Raw genomic sequence first — 13,059 nt, 5'->3', positions numbered from 1 at the left:
TTTCTCTCATCCACTTATGGTTCTTCTTGAATCTAGGAAACGTTAATAATTGCATATGCTCCCTAAGTAGAACAACAAGATAACCAATTAGCAAGATTAATCAAATGCATAAATTATTGTAGGTATTGAAATGACATAACCGAAAAAACGATAGCTATTGTTGAAAACACTTACTTGAAGTATGGCAGCACATCTTCAGTATTTCGTAATACACAAAGGTGTGCTAGCATTAACTCCTTTCCATAAACTGCTACCATGGTTGCGCCTGATAATGGTTTGCACTGTTTGTAGTGTTCAGGTTGGCTTGTAAAGGGAATTCCCACAGTGGTAGCATCTTCTTCAAGGATACGATCTGTGCAAAACTCTATAACTTCTTCAACAATGTAATTCTCAGCAATACACCCCTCAGGAAAATGTCGATTTCGCACATACCCTTTGAACACTTTCATGTACCTCTCAAAGGGGTACATCCATCGGAAAAATACCTGACCACACCACTCAACTTCTCTAACAAGATGAACTGTTAAATGAATCAGTACGTCGAAAAAGGAAGGTGGGAAGAACTTTTCCAGCAAACAAACTGTATCAACCAAATCTGCTTGCATTTGTTTAAGTCTTGAAACATCTATGACTTTACTACAAATTGCCTTAATTGCCTTAAAGAATTGACAAAACCGAATAATTGCATACCTAACCGGCTTCTCTAAAACTGATCTTATTGCAACCGGGAGAAGAAACTGAATCATCATATGACAATCATGTGATTTAAGACCAACCAGTCTTAAATCTTCCATCGAGACCAGATTCCTCACATTTGAGGAGAAACGCACAGGAACCGTCATACCGAAAAATGAATTGCACATTATTTTCTTCTCTTCTACCCGCAAGTTCCAACTACCTAAAGGCAACTTGGCCTTTTTGGACCAGGTGTAGGCTTCAAATCAGTTCTGATGCCCATATCGACCATGTCCAAACGAGAAGCACCTCCATCCTTTGTCTTCCCGGGAATGTTCAAGAGGGTACCAATTATAGCATCGCAGCAATTCTTCTCAATGTGCATCACATCAAGAATATGTCGTACTGGAAGATGTTTCCAGTAATCAAGTTCAAAGAAAACTGATTTCTTTTTCCAACAAGGTCTAGTCTCTTCAGCACCCTTGTAAGGGGCAGAATTTTTTTTCCCAAACCTTGTGTTCAAACATTCAACTCTTGACAACACTTCCTCTCCACTTAGTGGTGAAGGGGCAACATCTTCCTCTATGGTATTGTCGAAGGCAGCAGCTTGCTTGCGATATGGATGATGTCTCGGCAAAAAACGGCGATGCCTCATAAATGCCATTTTCTTACTATGTTTCAACCTATATGGTCGGGTTTCGCCGACACAAATAGGACAAGCATTATATCCTTTGATAATGCTGCCCGAGAGGTTCCCATATGCAGGAAAATCATTAATAGTCCAAAGTAGGACTGCCTTGAGTGTAAATGACTCTTTTCTTACAGCGTCGTACACACCTTCAACTCCCTGCCACAGTTGTTTCAAATCATCTATTAATGGCTGTAAATACACGTCAATATCATTTCCAGGCTATTTCGGTGATATTAACAATGTTAACATCATGTGCTTCCTCTTCATGCATAACCATGGAGGAAGGTTATACGTAACGAGGATAACCGGCCAGCAGGAGTACCGGCTACTTAAAGAACTATGGGGATTAAACCCATCTGAGGAAAGGGCTAAACGAAGGTTCCTAGCTTCTCTACCAAATTCTGGCCACTTTGTGTTGACCAATATCCAGGTCGGTAAATCTGATGGATGCCGCATCATGCCATCTTTTTTCCTAATCTCAACATGCCAAGTCAAGTCCTTTGCTGTCTTCGTTGATTGGAACATCCTTTTGAATCTTAGGATAGGTGGGAAGTACCACAATACGTTCCCAAGCACCCCTTTCTTCTCAACTTTATCCCTTCCCAATTTCCATCGTGATTCACCACAGATCAGACAGCTTGTAGCTTCAGAATGCTACCCTCTATACAACATGCAGTCATTTGGACAAGCATGAATCCTTTCATACTCCATCCCTAATGCTGCAAGTGTTTTTTTAGCCTCATATAGAGAACCGAGTACCTCATTCCCTTCGGGAAGCAACATGCCAATCATGACTAGCATGTCGGAATAACAAACATCACTCATTCCGTGTTTTGCTTCCAAGTTGAACGTTTGAATAAGACAATTCAGCTTTGTTGTCTTTGTACAACCGGGGTACAAAGGTTTATCTCCATCTTCCACAAACCTTAGAAACTCATTCGAGTCACTAGATATCTCCTCATCCTCACTTTCCCCCATATCTTGGTTACAATTCATATCTACTGTTTCAGATTCACCTAGTCTATTGGTATTCTTCACAGAAGGTTCTCCATGCCATTTCTAATTCTTATAACTAGTCACAATGCCATTAAAAAATACATGGTCCTTAATAACTCCAATGAAAAATCCATTAGTATTACAACACTTCAAACAAGGACAGCAGATATTTGATTTGTCAGCAGCATTCGCTGAAGCAAACTTAAGAAAATCCTCAAACCCTATTTGAAACCTCAACGATCTCCTATCAGCATGCATCCATCCTTTTTCCATCTTATACATACACAAAAACAACAATTAGGAACTAAACTACGACCTAGGATCATAGAGCACTGAACTCATACATCTATATATAATGTATATGTATATAGGTACATAGAACCAACTTCATTCATAAACATACCAATTGGTTAAACTATCACCTAGGATCAGCATCATTCAATTCTATACCATCCATCATTTTTCCATATATATACACATATACAACAGCTAGAAGCTAAATTTAGCATCATCATAGCATCATCAAACTAGGTCACCACATGCATATAAACAGATACAAACAACTAATTAAATTCATCAACATACCAATTAGCTAATTTAACAAACCAACTATGCTATTCACGTAAAACATACCAGAATATTACTGCTTACCTTAATTTGCTTAAGTCACAGCCTAGCTAATCACCACTCCCAGTACTCCAACCTTTCACTACAGCAACAACAATAGCAATGCAATATCGAAAGAAGAGAGCTGTGCTGCAAGGCAGTTTCTGCAGAATTCCAAAAGAAGTTAGCACCTATCCATGACTTCTTGGATCAGCAATTTATGGACTACAAGTGATTAGGATACTCATACCTTTTGTCTACTCTATCACTTGTGGAACTGTGTCTTGTGTTAGAGATGGGTTCTTGTTTATCAGGTCTCTGCACATGATAAGAAGAAACAATTTAAAAGAAAAGAAAAAAAGAGCAATGATTTTCCAGAAAGCACATAGCAGTATAGCAAGTCGGCGCAACACATATGAGAATAAATCGTGGGACAGGTAAACACCATGACCACAACACAACCAAAGTACTTAAGGGATCTTCCAATTTTCTGATTAAAAGAAGCATTTTAGGCTCTACACGTGATTATAATAGGGAACCCAGAGGTTCTCTTCTCTTATAAATATAAGCATGCAGGTGGACCAAAGTCATACACAACATATCTGTATATCTTTGCTCTCTCTCCACCCCACAGTTTTTCTCTCTCAAATTGAGAAGTGAGAAGCTGATTGAAATGGTCTCCAATATAACAGTGACGACAACAATAATCAAAGAGTAGATAACATATAACAACATCTTACCATATACATTATACATTATTCCGAAATGCAAGCTTATATGAAAAATTTATCTAACACTACTGTAAACAGCTCCAAATAAACCAAAGGATATACCTAAACAATGAAAAAGAAATAACAAAAATAGTATCTTTAGATGTAAAGCCTTTTCTATTTGCTTTTATTGTACTTTTCTTTTCTCAGATTATTAGCAGAATACAATAACATCAAACAAACGAAAAAAACTCACCCCTAGAACACAACTGATCTGAGAGATAGATCACTTGAAAGACCAACAGTAACAATATGCAAAACCTGCAACCAAAATCAATGACAACCCAATTAGATGCACATATTAGCATCCTTGTAATTCAAGCATTTCAGTAGAATTAAATCAATCACTTCACAGAATTTCATAGAAAGACTGAAGTAATTCCAAGTATCTATCTTTATTCTCTATTGTTAATCAATAGATCACAGACAATGACCAAGTACAAATTTTCTTCGTCCCTCTTTTTTTCTTTTTTCTTTTTTCTGTCTCTTCTCCTTTTCTCTTCGTCCGCAGAACCCAAATGGTTTTGCCCTCTGAAAACCCAAAAGAAACTATTATGCAAACTATAATAGGAAATCAATTATACACAATCGCTCACTGAATCAAATATGCTTAAACTTGTTGTGCCAGATAACCCAATTGTATAAAATTAGCAGAAATCAAAGAGCAAAAGTAGTGTTAGATAATTGAAATCAAGTAGTGTTAGATAATTGAAATCAAGACTGAAACTTTAGCGTAGAATCCAATCCAAATTACGAACCCATAACCTAAATGAGAAGAATCAACCCAAAAACCCAATGTCACCAAAAAGCAAAACAACTAAAAACCCCCAATTTCCATCCAAAGACTGCAACTTCAAACAAAATCCACAATAATCGAACCCATAAGAACTCAAATGGAGACAATACTTAGATCCAGATGCAATTAAAAACAAAGAACCTATCATATTAGAGAACCCATTAAGACTTGATGAAATTAAAAACAAAAAAGAACTTACAAAGCAAGAGAGAGAAAAAGATAAGCTGAAAATTGTAAAGTGAGACCGACCGAGCAAGAACCCGAACTTGTATACTCGAGAGGTGCTTGGAGATGGTTCCTGCGTTACATAAAAGCTCTTTCAGTCATGCGTTTGTCAAAAAATATAAAGAATCAAAGTTCTTCTATACCCAAAACTTCCATACCCAAACTTGCTTTGCCGGAATCGCAGGAGGATGAGAGTGTGTGTGAGCTTGAGAGGGTGAAAGGGATTGAGGGTGGATTGAGGGATTAAGGTTCATGAGAGTGAGAGCGTGCGAGGGAGAGATTGACTGAGAGTGAGAGGCGGCAATTGTGTTTTTAGATCTAGGGTTGGTTTTCTTTTTTTCAGCTAAGGGAAAGGTCCTATAGCAAAACGAGTGGGAAAGCCCGAGTTTTTCTTTTTTGGCCAAGGGAGGGAATACTTTAGATTAATTAGGGTTTGTTTCCCGTTTACTCAGACAACATATGAATGCTGTCCTAATTTTCCACTTTTTCATGCGAATTTATCAGTTCTTTCAGACGACAGATATCTGTCGTCTTAATTTTCTAACTTACTAAAAAGATGAAAAGTATGGATTCTCATGCTATTCAGACAACAGAATTAATTTATATGTCGTCCGAAGAAGTTTAAAAGATTCAGACAATAGAAAACAAAAATTCTGTCGTCTGAAGGCATTATTGGCATAGTGTATGGAGAACCATGTCATGAATAACCATGACAAGAAGTGATCGGTGTCGTTACTGAATCTGATTGTTTAATGAAAACTCTATGTAGTGAATTGTGTAGTGAGTACTCGTTCTGGTTGATGAATGCTGTACTGAGTCTAAGTTTTTAGGGATAATGAACACTTACCCATAAAATACCAAATACAATCCCATACACTCCACTAACTTATTTTCAACCCCACTCACACAAAAGTTTTCTCTTTTCCTCCCAACTATTCCTTTCACTTATATGTTTATCCCAAGACTACCCCTCTCTCTTTCTATTTCTTGCTTTTACTATTATTTTTCCTATTTTACTTTTTGATGAAACGTGGTGGGCCCATCTTGAATTTATTGATCTAAATTATAATTGCAACTAAACTTCATCCTCTGAATTCGAAGGTAGACAGTTAAAATTACTATTCATAATTTCGATTGTTGATAGACTTGAGCTAAATGTTATCTGCAAAAATACTAGCAAAGAACTGAGAAAAGAAGAAGAAAAGTTGAGAAAATTGAAAGACTTCAGAGAAAGTCTTAAAAGAGAAACTCTCAATTACTGGGATATCATTTTTAGACTTCAAACAAGAATCTATAAAATAGAAGAAGATATTGAAAATCTCTTATATGTACTCAAAGAGGAACAAAAACCTCTTGATTATTTGAGCATTGGTTAGATCCGCAAATCACTGGTATCAGAGCTTGCAAAGAGCTCAGCAAGGGAATCCCCAATGGGGACAATGTCTGATTTAATAATAGAGAGACTGAATTCTCTATTAAAATCCTCTTATGAAAAATATCAGAACCTGCATAAAGAAATATCTAGATATCAAGATCATCTAGAAAAAATACCTGCTATAATCCACCAATTAGAAAAATTGAAAAACAAACTAGATTATATCAAGGAACTTCCAAAAACGGAAGAAGAAAAGCTAACAAGTGTTAGTAGAAAAATCAATGAACAGCAAAAAACGCTGGATTCTATGAATAATACACTGAAGGACAAGAAAGTGCCTACAGTAAAACCAAAGAAAGCTAATCAATTTAAACCATTAGAAAAACCTGAGAAGAATCCTGTTCCAAACATGATTTTTCTTGGACCATCTACTAGTCAAACTAGTATTCGTTATGAAGACCCGAAAAAAAAAAAAAGAGATGTCAAAATGATGAGCATCTTCGGGAAAAAGAAAGGAGTACAACTCCTCAATGCTGAAGAATTCGAATTCAACGAAATTGAGCAAGAGGTAAAAAAACGCCTCAATTCCAAAATTAGATTTCAAGCAAATCTATAAAAGGGGAAAGTTTGATGTGTTGGATAGCCACCACTTCAAATTATTGGAATTTACAACCCCCTCAACAACAGGAGAGACAGATCTTCTGATGATCACTCCTGAAGAAGTTGCCCGAGCAAGAACAAAAAATTATCAATTTATGCATATTGGAGCAGTCCAAGTAGGCATAAAACTCTTGGCTCGAGAATGCATAAACTGTTCAGTTCTGTGTCTTACAAGACAATAGACTAACAGATTTTCAAGCTAGTCTGTTGGGAACCCTTGAGGCATCTCTATGCAATCAAGTGGCTTATTTCAATTGCTTCCCAAATTTCTCAACCAGCTTGAAAGATGCAGCTCACTGTCTAAGACTGAGAGTCAAGACAGATGGCATATCCATGAAAAAAGATATGCAAGAACTGGCAATAGTATACAGAATATACTATAAACTGATTAGTACCACAGTAGAACCAAAGACGAGAATATCAAATATTCCAGGTCTTACTACTGGATTCCTCACCAGTCAGAAGAACCATTCACAACAGATTCACACGGTTACTTGGAATGAAGTAACTTTTCATATTGGATGGAAATTGTCTGGTCCGAAAAAACCAGCAGAAAATGCCAAAGCAGCAATCTATGAAAGCAGAAAGACTGGAGATATCAGTCTAAAATTTCACGATCACAGAAAAAGTGACGTCTGTCCTAAAAATATCAAGATAAACAAAAATCTTCTCAGAAGAAGTTACAGCACTAGAGAAGCTAGTGTTAGTGGTACCAAGTTCTTCAGAGTCCATCACAGAAGAAGATTTAGAAGCTGATCTAAAAAGACCAGTCAATATGCTTAGAGCACAAAAGCTCTATGATCTCTATGATGAAGCAGAAAGCTGCAAAAATCCTGAATGATTAGAAAAACTAATCGAAAAAATGAAAAGATTCAAACCAGGAAAGGAAAGAAAACTCCTTCCCTATCAGGATATTGAAATGGAAGAAGGAGGAAGCTCCAATTCCAAAATAGTCATCACAAGAGAGAAAGGAAAAGTAAAACTTCCCTTTCAGAAAGCTCCTACGGGCAAAAATGGAGAAAGAAATTCTCAAAGATTTGTCCCAGAGGACAATATACCCATAATACCAATTTCCACTCATGGAATTTAGCTGAATTTAGACAAAGCTCTAGACAAGAGAAAAACTCTTGACCAATGGGTTGATAGCCTGATGATGGCTTCTGCTCTAACCCTTGGAAAATTTGAAGCACCAGATCTTCAGGTGTATTATGAAACTACTCTTACCGGAGTAGCAAAGAAGTATTACTTCTCTTTCAAAGAAACTGCCAGAGGGAAAGATTGGCTTGAAGAAATCAAAAATTCAAAGTCTCCGTATGATTTTGCAGTACCCTTGTATGATCAATTCTGTGGAGATCTCTCAAATCTGAGTGAGAAGGCTATAGAAACGGCCAAATCAAATATCTATGCTCTAAAAATTTGTGGCATGAGATATTTTGAAGAATACTTGAATGAATTTCAAGAATATTACTGTACAATTGGAGAACTAGAGAATACTGATCTAGTTAACCTGTTGCACTGGAAACTCCCTGAACCATGGAGAACAGCTGTGCGAGAAAGAATAGCAGAAAAACCAATTGAAAGATTTTCAGTTGGGGGAATTGCCGACAGAATCCGGCAATTACTAAAAGAGCAATGCAAAGCCAATCTTAGAGCTAAGATGGCTAAGAAACAACTCAAAGGAGTTGAAAATTTCTGTTATGGAATGCTGGATATGCCAACCAACTGGGGATGTCATGAATCCAAGTTCCATAGAAAAAGAAAAGAAAAATATTACTCTAAAAAATTCAAAAAGAGTAATAAGAAAAGAGATTGGAAATTTAAGAAAAGTTCCAATTACAAGAAACGACAGGATGAAGATCCGAAAAAGAAATTCTTCAAGAAAAAGAAGAATAATCATCAGCATAAACAACAACAACCCAGCAAGAAAGCTTGCAGATGTTGGTTATGTAAGGCTGAAGGGCACTATGCCAATGAATGCCCGGAAAAGGGTAAAAGATCTACTAAAGCTCTCTTTGAAGAATATGAGCATATAGTAGAATCAGCAAATATGAAAGGCTACGAAATAGCGTATTCCGATGATGAAGATGACGACAGGTTAGTATATTCTGCCTGGTCTGAAGATGAAGAATCATCTGATTCTGAAACAGATTCTGAAGTAGAGTACTTAGAATCTAGACAGATGAATGTCCTATATGTCAAAAACTAGGAAGAAAGTAAGACGGAAGCAATAACGTCTTCTTATCAGGTAAACCCTGGTACATTCGTTTGTGACTACTGCCTTTGTCACGAAAAAAATGGACTTCCTATGTTCTGTGAAAAGTCAAAAAAGACTTACCCCAAAGAATGCTTCATAGCTGAAGCAAGAAGAAAAACCAAGAATGGTCTTGTCAGCCAATTGGTAGAACAAGAATATGAAGAATATTTCTCTGAGAAAAAGGAGAAAGAATTAGAAACTATGTTCCAAAAAACAACTATGGAACCCTCTCCTTCAAAAAAGGAAGAAAAAATCGAGGAAGAAAAATTCGATGATACAGTTATTGAACGAATCGAGGAAGAAAAACTCGATGAAACCTTTGAACTGGTGGAACCACCAAAAAGTGTTCCAGGAGAATGTAAACCATTCATTCCAAAGGAACAAGCTCAGGAAAATGAGCTTTAACAATCGAAGGTCGTCTCTACTAGCAGATACAGCAACTACATAGAGATCGGACTAAAATTCCCTGATCATAAAAAATATCATCTACACGCATTTGTAGATAATGGATCAGGATTTACTGTTGCAAAAAGATTTGCAATTCCAGAAGAACTCTGGAAAGAAGAGAAGAAAAGAACAGCTACTGGTGTTACCTTTGACGGAAGTCACCTTACAATGAACAAAGTAGCAAAAAATGTTCATATCTCCATTGGTGGAGGAACATTTATCATCCACAATGTTTGGCAATCTAAAGGCCAAAGATCAGATTTCTTGTTGGGAAATGATTTTATTCTCCAACAGAGATTCATCCAAGATGAAGAAGCGATAGGCTTTAGAAAAGGAGAAAGGGTGTACTGGGCAGACAGGCTTACCCAGGCCAAAAGTGTAGTAGGTCCAAACTTTACTACACAATATCAGAGATCGCAACAGAATAGTGGTGATCTTACCCCCAACACACCCAAATTTGAAACCATCCTCCAAATCAAACAACAAGAAGAACTACTTGTTGCAGAATCATCTTCAGAAGAAGAAGAAACAACTAGCGCAGATGAAGAAGCTAGTTTCATTCATGAGCATAACCTCAAGCACTTCCAGAATAAGCTTGAGTCTCAAAAAATTCCCACTCTTGAGAAAATCAAGAAACTACTAAAGCAGAATATCGATGTAGACCCTCAGAAGTTTTGGGAAAAAGACCCAGTGGTCTGTGAATTAAGATTACATGACATGAATGCCATTTGTCATGTCAAAGCCATTCCTCAGTACAAAGTGGAAGATCAAAAAGAATTCAGGAAAGATATTGAAGATCTCCTGAACAAGAGATTAATTCAACATTCCACTAGCCCTTATCATGCTCCAGCATTCTACGTGAGAAATCATGCAGAAAATCTAAGAGGAAAAGCTAGAATGGTGATTGACTACAGAGATGTCAACAAAAAGACTGTCAAAGATAGTTATCAAATTGCTCAAGTAAGAGTATTGACACTATGCCAATAATGTCTTCAGACGACACATTTCAGACGACATAATTTTTGTTTTCTGTTGTCTGAATCTTTTAAATTTCTTTAGACGACATATAAATTAATTATGTTGTCTGAATAGTATGAGAATCCATACTATTTCAGTTTTTTCATTTTTTTAGTAAGTTAGAAAATTAAGACGACAGATATCTGTCATCTGAAAGAACTGATAAATTCGCACGAAAAAGTGGAAAATTAGGACAACATTCATATGTTGTCTGAGTAAATGGGAAACAAACCCTAATTAATCTAAAGTATTCCCTCGCTCCCTCTTGGCTATAACTCGGGCTTTCCGGCCCACTCATTTTGCTAGCTAGGACCTTTCCCTTAGCTGAAAAAAAAAAAAAAAAATCAACCCTAGATCTAAAAACACAATTGCGACGCCTCTCACTCTCAGTCAATCTCTCCCTCGCACGCTCTCACTCTCATGAACCTCAATCCCTCAATCCACCCTCAATCCCTTTCACCCTCTCAAGTTGAAAGACACTCTCATCCTCCTGCGATTCAGGCAAAGCAAGTTTGGGTATGGAAGTTTTGGGTATAGAAGTTTGGGTAAAGTAAGTTTGGGTAAGCGATTTCGGCAAATTAGCTTTGGGTATACAAGTTTTCTGAAACCCGTCTCTCAACAAGAACACAGTGTGACCAAATTTGCTTCACTTGCCCAGTTTTAAGGTTTGAATCATATGAACTCTTATTGTCAGTTCACTCTTTTGATTGTTAATGTTCTGGAGAGACAAAGCACCTAGCCTTTCATTGTGGCTTGATAATTATTGCCTCTAAACTCCGATGTTGTTTTCAATTTGATACTTTTGGACTGAAGGCACGCAAAAGCTTCTTCTTTTCATTTACAAAGAAACAAAGCTTGCTTTCATTAATTTTATTTCTTTTCTTTTGTTGGAACCCTCCAGACCACAAGGTTGAACCTTTTGTCTTGTTCACCTTGATTAGGTTTGATTAAGACTAGAAAGCCACCGCCAAATTTATTTCTTTAATCTTCCAAGCCTTTCAACTTGTTCTGTTGGCTTCTGCCAACACTTTGATTCTTTATGCTTTTTGACAAACGCATGACTGATAGAGCTTTCATGTAACGCAAGAACCATCTCCAAGCACCTCTTGAGTATACAAGTTCGGGTTATTGCTTGGTCGGTCGCACTCTGCAATTTTCGGCTTATCTTTTTATCCCTCTTGCCTTGTAAGTTCTTCTTTGTTTTTAATTTCATCAAGTCTTGATGGGTTCTCTGATATGATAGGTTCTTTGTTTTTAATTGCATCTGGATCTGAATATTGTCTCCATTTGAGTTCTTATGGGTTCGATTATTGTGGATTTTGTTTGAAGTTGCAGTCTTTGGATGGAAATTGGGGGTTTTTAGTTGTTTTTTCTTTTTGGTGACATTGGGTTTTTGGATTTTGGTTTGTTTGATCTTCCGTTGTGGAAATTGAGAATATGGGTTTGCTTTTTTGCTTCATTGTTCATGCTTTCGGTGATAAGGGTGTTAATTTGTTTATTATTGTTTGTTTGTTTGATATGCAATTGGTGGTGGCAAATTTTGAAGGTATCAAACTATATATAGACTTCTTCATCTGAGTTGTTAGTTCAACATACATTAATGAGTGATTTGGACTATTTCATGGAGTGTCAAATATGGCATCAAGGTCTTAGTCCTGACTTCATTTTCTGGAAATATCAATTTCTTTTTTCTAAAATAGACTCTTGATTTTGAAGATCCGAGGAAGAGTTATTACTGCGTTGGTTTTGCTTTTGAGTTATTCTGTCCATTAATCTCTGTTAATGGATTGTGTTCAATGAGAAATCTACAAAAGACATTAATATAAAAAATGCCTCCTTTTACGGTACTTGTTCTCTTTTAGCCTTTTTTTTCCCCTTCAAACCTTTAATTTCACTTGCTTTTGGTTTGCTGTTTGTTGGTGATTTTAGGCTGCGAAAAGGTTTCTGCAGTAGCTTGAAGCTCTGGAGTGATCCCTATAGGAAAATTCTTTTGGTGGTATCTAAATCCACAAGACTACAAGGTAATGCCTGAGGAATATAAACTATTCAATTACACATAATATTTTAATGTAACATTTCTTTCGATATCATTGCTATTGTTGTTTCTGTAGTGAAAGGTTGGAGTACTGGGAGTGGTGATTAGCTAGGCTGTGACTTGAGCAAATTAAGGTAAGCAGTAATCTTCTGGTATGTTTTATGTGAATAACATAGTTGGTTTGTTAAATTAGCTAATTGGTATGTTGATGAATTTAGTTGGTTGTTTGTATCTGTTTATATGCATGTGGTGACCTAGTTTGAAGATGCTATGATGATGCTAAATTTAGCTCCTAGCTGTTGAATATGTGTATATATATATGGAAAAATGATGGATGGTATAGAATTGAATTATGCTGATCTTAAGTGATAGTTTAACCAATTGGTATGTTTATGAATGAAGTTGGTTCTATGTACCTATATACATATACATTATATATAGATGTATTGAGTTCAGTGCTCTATGATCCTAGGTCGTAGTTTAGTTCCTAATTGTTGTTTTTGTGTATGTAT

The sequence above is a fragment of the Rosa chinensis genome, chromosome 4, assembly GCF_002994745.2.
Source record: "Rosa chinensis cultivar Old Blush chromosome 4, RchiOBHm-V2, whole genome shotgun sequence".
Taxonomy (NCBI): Eukaryota; Viridiplantae; Streptophyta; class Magnoliopsida; order Rosales; family Rosaceae; genus Rosa; species Rosa chinensis.
The sequence above is the reverse complement of the archived record's forward strand: the minus strand, read 5'-3'. Positions refer to the sequence as shown.